Genomic DNA, 11,729 nt, shown 5'->3' with positions numbered 1-11,729 from the left:
TATTGGACAATCAAATTAATGACTGCCCAGGCTTCAGGATGTCTTTTTACACTATATAAAGGTGGAAATTTACATTGGAAACGTTTACTTTAGCTGTTAATGAAGTTTCGTTTATTTAGTGCTGAAAATTCATTGTCTGCTGGCGCTGTACACTTTTTCTAAGTGTTGCAATATCTCATGAAGGAAATACTGGACAATCAAATTAATGACTTTCCAGGCTTCAGGATGCCTTTCTACACTATATAAAGGTGGAAATTTACATTGGAAACGTTTGGTTTAGCTGTTATAAAAGTTTGTTTTTTTAGTGCTGTAAATGCATTTTCAGCTCGCACTGTACACATTTGCTATGTGAGGCATTATCTCATAAGGGAAATACTGGACAATCAAATTAATGACTTCCCAGGCTTCAGGATGCCTTTTTACACTCTATAAATGTGGAAATTTACATTGGAAACGTTTGGTTTAGCTGTTAATGAAGTTTCGTTTTTTTAGTGCTGAAAATTCATTGTCTGCTGGCGCTGTACACTTTTTCTAAGTGTTGCAATATCTCATGAAGGAAATACTGGACAATCAAATTAATGACTTTCCAGGCTTCAGGATGCCTTTCTACACTATATAAAGGTGGAAATTTACATTGGAAACGTTTGGTTTAGCTGTTATAAAACTTTGGTTTTTTAGTGCTGTAAATGCATTTTCAGCTCGCGCTGTACACATTTGCTATGAGAGGCATTATCTCATAAGGGAAATATTGGACAATCAAATTAATGACTTTCCAGGCTTCAGGATGCCTTTCTACACTATATAAAGGTGGAAATTTACATTGGAAACGTTTGGTTTAGCTGTTATAAAAGTTTGTTTTTTTAGTGCTGTAAATGCATTTTCAGCTCGCACTGTACACATTTGCTATGTGAGGCATTATCTCATAAGGGAAATACTGGACAATCAAATTAAAGACTTCCCAGGCTTCAGGATGCCTTTTTACACTCTATAAATGTGGAAATTTACATTGGAAACGTTTGGTTTAGCTGTTAATGAAGTTTCGTTTTTTTAGTGCTGAAAATTCATTGTCTGCTGGCGCTGTACACTTTTTCTAAGTGTTGCAATATCTCATGAAGGAAATACTGGACAATCAAATTAATGACTTTCCAGGCTTCAGGATGCCTTTCTACACTATATAAAGGTAGAAATTTACATTGGAAACGTTTGGTTTAGCTGTTATAAAAGTTTGGTTTTTTAGTGCTGTAAATGCATTTTCAGCTCGCGCTGTACACATTTGCTATGAGAGGCATTATCTCATAAGGGAAATATTGGACAATCAAATTAATGGCTGCCCAGGCTTCAGGATGTCTTTTTACACTATATAAAGGTGGAAATTTACATTGGAAACGTTTAGTTTAGCTGTTAATGAAGTTTCGGTTTTTTAGTGCTGAAAATTCATTGTCTGCTGGCGCTGTACACTTTTTCTAAGTGTTGCAATATCTCATGAAGGAAATACTGGACAATCAAATTAAAGACTTTCCAGGCTTCAGGATGCCTTTTTACACTATATAAAGGTGGAAATTTACATTGGAAACGTTTGGTTTAGCTGTTATAAAAGTTTGGTTTTTTAGTGCTGTAAATGCATTTTCAGCTCGCGCTGTACACATTTGCTATGAGAGGCATTATCTCATAAGGGAAATATTGGACAATCAAATTAATGACTGCCCAGGCTTCAGGATGTCTTTTTACACTATATAAAGGTGGAAATTTACATTGGAAACATTTAGTTTAGCTGTTAATGAAGTTTCGTTTTTTTAGTGCTGAAAATTCATTGTCTGCTGGCGCTGTACACTTTTTCTAAGTGTTGCAATATCTCATGAAGGAAATACTGGACAATCAAATTAATGACTTTCCAGGCTTCAGGATGCCTTTCTACACTATATAAAGGTGGAAATTTACATTGGAAACGTTTGGTTTAGCTGTTATAAAAGTTTGGTTTTTTAGTGCTGTAAATGCATTTTCAGCTCGCGCTGTACACATTTGCTATGAGAAGCATTATCTCATAAGGGAAATATTGGACAATCAAATTAATGACTGCCCAGGCTTCAGGATGTCTTTTTACACTATATAAAGGTGGAAATTTACATTGGAAACGTTTGGTTTAGCTGTTATAAAAGTTTGGTTTTTTAGTGCTGTAAATGCATTTTCAGCTCGCGCTGTACACATTTGCTATGAGAGGCATTATCTCATAAGGGAAATATTGGACAATCAAATTAATGGCTGCCCGGGCTTCAGGATGTCTTTTTACACTATATAAAGGTGGAAATTTACATTGGAAACGTTTAGTTTAGCTGTTAATGAAGTTTCGTTTTTTTAGTGCTGAAAATTCATTGTCTGCTGGCGCTGTACACTTTTTCTAAATGTTGCAATATCTCATGAAGGAAATACTGGACAATCAAATTAATGACTTTCCAGGCTTCAGGATGCCTTTCTACACTATATAAAGGTGGAAATTTACATTGGAAACGTTTGGTTTAGCTGTTATAAAAGTTTGGTTTTTTAGTGCTGTAAATGCATTTTCAGCTCGCGCTGTACACATTTGCTATGAGAGGCATTATCTCATAAGGGAAATATTGGACAATCAAATTAATGACTGCCCAGGCTTCAGGATGTCTTTTTACACTATATAAAGGAGGAAATTTACATTGGAAACGTTTGGTTTAGGTGTTATAAAAGTTTGGTTTTTTAGTGCTGAAAATGCATTTTCAGCTCGCGCTGTACACATTTGCAATGAGAGGCATTATCTCATAAGGGAAATACTGGACAATCAAATTAATGACTTCCCAGGCTTCAGGATGCCTTTTTACTCTCTATAAATGTGGAAATTTACATTGCAAACGTTTGGTTTAGCTGTTAATGAAGTTTCGTTTTTTTTAGTGTTGAAAATTCGTTGTCTGCTGGCGCTGTACACTTTTTCTAAGTGTTGCAATATCTCATGAAGGAAATACTGGACAATCAAATTAATGACTTTCCAGGCTTCAGGATGCCTTTCTACACTATATAAAGGTGGAAATTTACATTGGAAACGTTTGGTTTAGCTGTTATAAAAGTTTGGTTTTTTAGTGCTGTAAATGCATTTTCAGCTCGCGCTGTACACATTTGCTATGAGAGGCATTATCTCATAAGGGAAATACTGGACAATCAAATTAATGACTTTCCAGGCTTCAGGATGCCTTTCTACACTATATAAAGGTGGAAATTTACATTGGAAACGTTTGGTTTAGCTGTTATAAAAGTTTGGTTTTTTAGTGCTGTAAATGCATTTTCAGCTCGCGCTGTACACATTTGCTATGAGAGGCATTATCTCATAAGGGAAATATTGGACAATCAAATTAATGACTGCCCAGGCTTCAGGATGTCTTTTTACACTATATAAAGGTGGAAATTTACATTGGAAACGTTTAGTTTAGCTGTTAATGAAGTTTCGGTTTTTTAGTGCTGAAAATTCATTGTCTGCTGGCGCTGTACACTTTTTCTAAGTGTTGCAATATCTCATGAAGGAAATACTGGACAATCAAATTAATCACTTTCCAGGCTTCAGGATGCCTTTCTACACTATATAAAGGTGGAAATTTACATTGGAAACGTTTGGTTTAGCTGTTATAAAAGTTTGGTTTTTTAGTGCTGTAAATGCATTTTCAGCTCGCGCTGTACACATTTGCTATGTGAGGCATTATATCATAAGGGAAATACTGGACAATCAAATTAATGACTTCCCAGGCTTCAGGATGCCTTTTTACACTCTATAAATGTGGAAATTTACATTGGAAACGTTTGGTTTAGCTGTTAATGAAGTTTCGTTTTTTTAGTGCTGAAAAAACATTGTCTGCTGGCGCTGTACACTTTTTCTAAGTGTTGCAATATCTCATGAAGGAAATACTGGACAATCAAATTAATGACTTTCCAGGCTTCAGGATGCCTTTCTACACTATATAAAGGTAGAAATTTACATTGGAAACGTTTGGTTTAGCTGTTATAAAAGTTTGGTTTTTTAGTGCTGTAAATGCATTTTCAGCTCGCGCTGTACACATTTGCTATGAGAGGCATTATCTCATAAGGGAAATATTGGACAATCAAATTAATGGCTGCCCAGGCTTCAGGATGTCTTTTTACACTATATAAAGGTGGAAATTTACATTGGAAACGTTTAGTTTAGCTGTTAATGAAGTTTCGGTTTTTTAGTGCTGAAAATTCATTGTCTGCTGGCGCTGTACACTTTTTCTAAGTGTTGCAATATCTCATGAAGGAAATACTGGACAATCAAATTAAAGACTTTCCAGGCTTCAGGATGCCTTTTTACACTATATAAAGGTGGAAATTTACATTGGAAACGTTTGGTTTAGCTGTTATAAAAGTTTGGTTTTTTAGTGCTGTAAATGCATTTTCAGCTCGCGCTGTACACATTTGCTATGAGAGGCATTATCTCATAAGGGAAATATTGGACAATCAAATTAATGACTGCCCAGGCTTCAGGATGTCTTTTTACACTATATAAAGGTGGAAATTTACATTGGAAACATTTAGTTTAGCTGTTAATGAAGTTTCGTTTTTTTAGTGCTGAAAATTCATTGTCTGCTGGCGCTGTACACTTTTTCTAAGTGTTGCAATATCTCATGAAGGAAATACTGGACAATCAAATTAATGACTTTCCAGGCTTCAGGATGCCTTTCTACACTATATAAAGGTGGAAATTTACATTGGAAACGTTTGGTTTAGCTGTTATAAAAGTTTGGTTTTTTAGTGCTGTAAATGCATTTTCAGCTCGCGCTGTACACATTTGCTATGAGAAGCATTATCTCATAAGGGAAATATTGGACAATCAAATTAATGACTGCCCAGGCTTCAGGATGTCTTTTTACACTATATAAAGGTGGAAATTTACATTGGAAACGTTTGGTTTAGCTGTTATAAAAGTTTGGTTTTTTAGTGCTGTAAATGCATTTTCAGCTCGCGCTGTACACATTTGCTATGAGAGGCATTATCTCATAAGGGAAATATTGGACAATCAAATTAATGGCTGCCCGGGCTTCAGGATGTCTTTTTACACTATATAAAGGTGGAAATTTACATTGGAAACGTTTAGTTTAGCTGTTAATGAAGTTTCGTTTTTTTAGTGCTGAAAATTCATTGTCTGCTGGCGCTGTACACTTTTTCTAAATGTTGCAATATCTCATGAAGGAAATACTGGACAATCAAATTAATGACTTTCCAGGCTTCAGGATGCCTTTCTACACTATATAAAGGTGGAAATTTACATTGGAAACGTTTGGTTTAGCTGTTATAAAAGTTTGGTTTTTTAGTGCTGTAAATGCATTTTCAGCTCGCGCTGTACACATTTGCTATGAGAGGCATTATCTCATAAGGGAAATATTGGACAATCAAATTAATGACTGCCCAGGCTTCAGGATGTCTTTTTACACTATATAAAGGAGGAAATTTACATTGGAAACGTTTGGTTTAGGTGTTATAAAAGTTTGGTTTTTTAGTGCTGAAAATGCATTTTCAGCTCGCGCTGTACACATTTGCAATGAGAGGCATTATCTCATAAGGGAAATACTGGACAATCAAATTAATGACTTCCCAGGCTTCAGGATGCCTTTTTACTCTCTATAAATGTGGAAATTTACATTGCAAACGTTTGGTTTAGCTGTTAATGAAGTTTCGTTTTTTTTAGTGTTGAAAATTCGTTGTCTGCTGGCGCTGTACACTTTTTCTAAGTGTTGCAATATCTCATGAAGGAAATACTGGACAATCAAATTAATGACTTTCCAGGCTTCAGGATGCCTTTCTACACTATATAAAGGTGGAAATTTACATTGGAAACGTTTGGTTTAGCTGTTATAAAAGTTTGGTTTTTTAGTGCTGTAAATGCATTTTCAGCTCGCGCTGTACACATTTGCTATGAGAGGCATTATCTCATAAGGGAAATACTGGACAATCAAATTAATGACTTTCCAGGCTTCAGGATGCCTTTCTACACTATATAAAGGTGGAAATTTACATTGGAAACGTTTGGTTTAGCTGTTATAAAAGTTTGTTTTTTTAGTGCTGTAAATGCATTTTCAGCTCGCACTGTACACATTTGCTATGTGAGGCATTATCTCATAAGGGAAATACTGGACAATCAAATTAATGACTTCCCAGGCTTCAGGATGCCTTTTTACACTCTATAAATGTGGAAATTTACATTGGAAACGTTTGGTTTAGCTGTTAATGAAGTTTCGTTTTTTTAGTGCTGAAAATTCATTGTCTGCTGGCGCTGTACACTTTTTCTAAGTGTTGCAATATCTCATGAAGGAAATACTGGACAATCAAATTAATGACTTTCCAGGCTTCAGGATGCCTTTCTACACTATATAAAGGTGGAAATTTATATTGGAAACGTTTGGTTTAGCTGTTATAAAAGTTTGGTTTTTTAGTGCTGTAAATGCATTTTCAGCTCGCGCTGTACACATTTGCTATGAGAGGCATTATCTCATAAGGGAAATATTGGACAATCAAATTAATGACTGCCCAGGCTTCAGGATGTCTTTTTACACTATATAAAGGTGGAAATTTACATTGGAAACGTTTGGTTTAGCTGTTATAAAAGTTTGTTTTTTTAGTGCTGTAAATGCATTTTCAGCTCGCACTGTACACATTTGCTATGAGAGGCATTATCTCATAAGGGAAATATTGGACAATCAAATTAATGACTGCCCAGGCTTCAGGATGTCTTTTTACACTATATAAAGGTGGAAATTTACATTGGAAACGTTTACTTTAGCTGTTAATGAAGTTTCGTTTATTTAGTGCTGAAAATTCATTGTCTGCTGGCGCTGTACACTTTTTCTAAGTGTTGCAATATCTCATGAAGGAAATACTGGACAATCAAATTAATGACTTTCCAGGCTTCAGGATGCCTTTCTACACTATATAAAGGTGGAAATTTACATTGGAAACGTTTGGTTTAGCTGTTATAAAAGTTTGTTTTTTTAGTGCTGTAAATGCATTTTCAGCTCGCACTGTACACATTTGCTATGTGAGGCATTATCTCATAAGGGAAATACTGGACAATCAAATTAATGACTTCCCAGGCTTCAGGATGCCTTTTTACACTCTATAAATGTGGAAATTTACATTGGAAACGTTTGGTTTAGCTGTTAATGAAGTTTCGTTTTTTTAGTGCTGAAAATTCATTGTCTGCTGGCGCTGTACACTTTTTCTAAGTGTTGCAATATCTCATGAAGGAAATACTGGACAATCAAATTAATGACTTTCCAGGCTTCAGGATGCCTTTCTACACTATATAAAGGTGGAAATTTACATTGGAAACGTTTGGTTTAGCTGTTATAAAAGTTTGGTTTTTTAGTGCTGTAAATGCATTTTCAGCTCGCGCTGTACACATTTGCTATGAGAGGCATTATCTCATAAGGGAAATATTGGACAATCAAATTAATGACTGCCCAGGCTTCAGGATGTCTTTTTACACTATATAAAGGTGGAAATTTACATTGGAAACGTTTGGTTTAGCTGTTATAAAAGTTTGGTTTTTTAGTGCTGTAAATGCATTTTCAGCTCGCGCTGTACACATTTGCTATGAGAGGCATTATCTCATAAGGGAAATATTGGACAATCAAATTAATGACTGCCCAGGCTTCAGGATGTCTTTTTACACTATATAAAGGTGGAAATTTACATTGGAAACGTTTGGTTTAGGTGTTATATAAGTTTGTTTTTTTAGTGCTGAAAATGCATTTTCAGCTCGCACTGTACACGTTTGCTATGTGAGGCATTATCTCATAAGGGAAATACTGGACAATCAAATTAATGACTTCCCAGGCTTCAGGATGCCTTTTTACACTATATAAAGGTGGAAATTTACATTGGAAACGTTTGGTTTAGCTGTTATAAAAGTTTGTTTTTTTAGTGCTGTAAATGCATTTTCAGCTCGCACTGTACACATTTGCTATGTGAGGCATTATCTCATAAGGGAAATACTGGACAATCAAATTAATGACTTCCCAGGCTTCAGGATGCCTTTTTACACTCTATAAATGTGGAAATTTACATTGGAAACGTTTGGTTTAGCTGTTAATGAAGTTTCGTTTTTTTAGTGCTGAAAATTCATTGTCTGCTGGCGCTGTACACTTTTTCTAAGTGTTGCAATATCTCATGAAGGAAATACTGGACAATCAAATTAATGACTTTCCAGGCTTCAGGATGCCTTTCTACACTATATAAAGGTGGAAATTTATATTGGAAACGTTTGGTTTAGCTGTTATAAAAGTTTGGTTTTTTAGTGCTGTAAATGCATTTTCAGCTCGCGCTGTACACATTTGCTATGAGAGGCATTATCTCATAAGGGAAATATTGGACAATCAAATTAATGACTGCCCAGGCTTCAGGATGTCTTTTTACACTATATAAAGGTGGAAATTTACATTGGAAACGTTTGGTTTAGCTGTTATAAAAGTTTGTTTTTTTAGTGCTGTAAATGCATTTTCAGCTCGCACTGTACACATTTGCTATGAGAGGCATTATCTCATAAGGGAAATATTGGACAATCAAATTAATGACTGCCCAGGCTTCAGGATGTCTTTTTACACTATATAAAGGTGGAAATTTACATTGGAAACGTTTACTTTAGCTGTTAATGAAGTTTCGTTTATTTAGTGCTGAAAATTCATTGTCTGCTGGCGCTGTACACTTTTTCTAAGTGTTGCAATATCTCATGAAGGAAATACTGGACAATCAAATTAATGACTTTCCAGGCTTCAGGATGCCTTTCTACACTATATAAAGGTGGAAATTTACATTGGAAACGTTTGGTTTAGCTGTTATAAAAGTTTGTTTTTTTAGTGCTGTAAATGCATTTTCAGCTCGCACTGTACACATTTGCTATGTGAGGCATTATCTCATAAGGGAAATACTGGACAATCAAATTAATGACTTCCCAGGCTTCAGGATGCCTTTTTACACTCTATAAATGTGGAAATTTACATTGGAAACGTTTGGTTTAGCTGTTAATGAAGTTTCGTTTTTTTAGTGCTGAAAATTCATTGTCTGCTGGCGCTGTACACTTTTTCTAAGTGTTGCAATATCTCATGAAGGAAATACTGGACAATCAAATTAATGACTTTCCAGGCTTCAGGATGCCTTTCTACACTATATAAAGGTGGAAATTTACATTGGAAACGTTTGGTTTAGCTGTTATAAAAGTTTGGTTTTTTAGTGCTGTAAATGCATTTTCAGCTCGCGCTGTACACATTTGCTATGAGAGGCATTATCTCATAAGGGAAATATTGGACAATCAAATTAATGACTGCCCAGGCTTCAGGATGTCTTTTTACACTATATAAAGGTGGAAATTTACATTGGAAACGTTTGGTTTAGCTGTTATAAAAGTTTGGTTTTTTAGTGCTGTAAATGCATTTTCAGCTCGCGCTGTACACATTTGCTATGAGAGGCATTATCTCATAAGGGAAATATTGGACAATCAAATTAATGACTGCCCAGGCTTCAGGATGTCTTTTTACACTATATAAAGGTGGAAATTTACATTGGAAACGTTTGGTTTAGGTGTTATATAAGTTTGTTTTTTTAGTGCTGAAAATGCATTTTCAGCTCGCACTGTACACGTTTGCTATGTGAGGCATTATCTCATAAGGGAAATACTGGACAATCAAATTAATGACTTCCCAGGCTTCAGGATGCCTTTTTACACTATATAAAGGTGGAAATTTACATTGGAAACGTTTGGTTTAGCTGTTATAAAAGTTTGGTTTTTTTAGTGCTGAAAATTCATTGTCTGCTGGCGCTGTACACTTTTTCTAAGTGTTGCAATATCTCATGAAGGAAATACTGGACAATCAAATTAATGACTTTCCAGGCTCCAGGATGCCTTTCTACACTATATAAAGGTGGAAATTTACATTGGAAACGTTTGGTTTAGCTGTTATAAAAGTTTGGTTTTTTAGTGCTGTAAATGCATTTTCAGCTCGCGCTGTACACATTTGCTATGAGAGGCATTATCTCATAAGGGAAATATTGGACAATCATATTAATGACTGCCCAGGCTTCAGGATGTCTTTTTACACTATATAAAGGTGGAAATTTACATTGGAAACGTTTAGTTTAGCTGTTAATGAAGTATCGTTTTTTTAGTGCTGAAAATTCATTGTCTACTGGCGCTGTACACTTTTTCTAAGTGTTGCAATATCTCATGAAGGAAATACTGGACAATCAAATTAATGACTTTCCAGGCTTCAGGATGCCTTTCTACACTATATAAAGGTGGAAATTTACATTGGAAACGTTTGGTTTAGCTGTTATAAAAGTTTGGTTTTTTAGTGCTGTAAATGCATTTTCAGCTCGCGCTGTACACATTTGCTATGAGAGGCATTATCTCATAAGGGAAATATTGGACAATCAAATTAATGACTGACCAGGCTTCAGGATGTCTTTTTACACTATATAAAGGTGGAAATTTACATTGGAAACGTTTGGTTTAGCTGTTATAAAAGTTTGGTTTTTCAGTGCTGAAAATGCATTTTCAGCTCGCACTGTACACATTTGCTATGTGAGGCATTATCTCATAAGGGAAATACTGGACAATCAAATTAATGACTTCCCAGGCTTCAGGATGCATTTTTACACTCTATAAATGTGGAAATTTACATTGGAAACGTTTGGTTTAGCTGTTATAAAAGTTTGTTTTTTTAGTGCTGTAAATGCATTTTCAGCTCGCGCTGTACACATTTGCTATGTGAGGCATTATCTCATAAGGGAAATACTGGACAATCAAATTAATGACTGCCCAGGCTTCAGGATGTCTTTTTACACTATATAAAGGTGGAAATTTACATTGGAAACGTTTGGTTTAGCTGTTATAAAAGTTTGGTTTTTTAGTGCTGAAAATGCATTTTCAGCTCGCACTGTACACATTTGCTATGTGAGACATTATCTCATAAGGGAAATACTGGACAATCAAATTAATGACTTCCCAGGCTTCAGGATGCCTTTTTACACTCTATAAATGTGGAAATTTACATTGGAAACGTTTGGTTTAGCTGTTAATGAAGTTTCGTTTATTTAGTGCTGAAAATTCATTGTCTGCTGGCGCTGTACACTTTTTCTAAGTGTTGCAATATCTCATGAAGGAAATACTGGACAATCAAATTAATGACTTTCCAGGCTTCAGGATGCCTTTCTACACTATATAAAGGTGGAAATTTACATTGGAAACGTTTGGTTTAGCTGTTATAAAAGTTTGTTTTTTTAGTGCTGTAAATGCATTTTCAGCTCGCACTGTACACATTTGCTATGTGAGGCATTATCTCATAAGGGAAATACTGGACAATCAAATTAATGACTTCCCAGGCTTCAGGATGCCTTTTTACACTCTATAAATGTGGAAATTTACATTGGAAACGTTTGGTTTAGCTGTTAATGAAGTTTCGTTTTTTTAGTGCTGAAAATTCATTGTCTGCTGGCGCTGTACACTTTTTCTAAGTGTTGCAATATCTCATGAAGGAAATACTGGACAATCAAATTAATGACTTTCCAGGCTTCAGGATGCCTTTCTACACTATATAAAGGTGGAAATTTACATTGGAAACGTTTGGTTTAGCTGTTATAAAAGTTTGGTTTTTTAGTGCTGTAAATGCATTTTCAGCTCGCGCTGTACACATTTGCTATGAGAGGCATTA

This window comes from Idiotropiscis lumnitzeri, unplaced genomic scaffold (assembly GCF_059441095.1).
Source record: "Idiotropiscis lumnitzeri isolate Australia: NSW breed Sydney's pygmy pipehorse unplaced genomic scaffold, RoL_Ilum_1.0 HiC_scaffold_67, whole genome shotgun sequence".
NCBI classification, from domain to species: Eukaryota; Metazoa; Chordata; class Actinopteri; order Syngnathiformes; family Syngnathidae; genus Idiotropiscis; species Idiotropiscis lumnitzeri.
Note: the sequence above shows the minus strand (reverse complement) of the source record.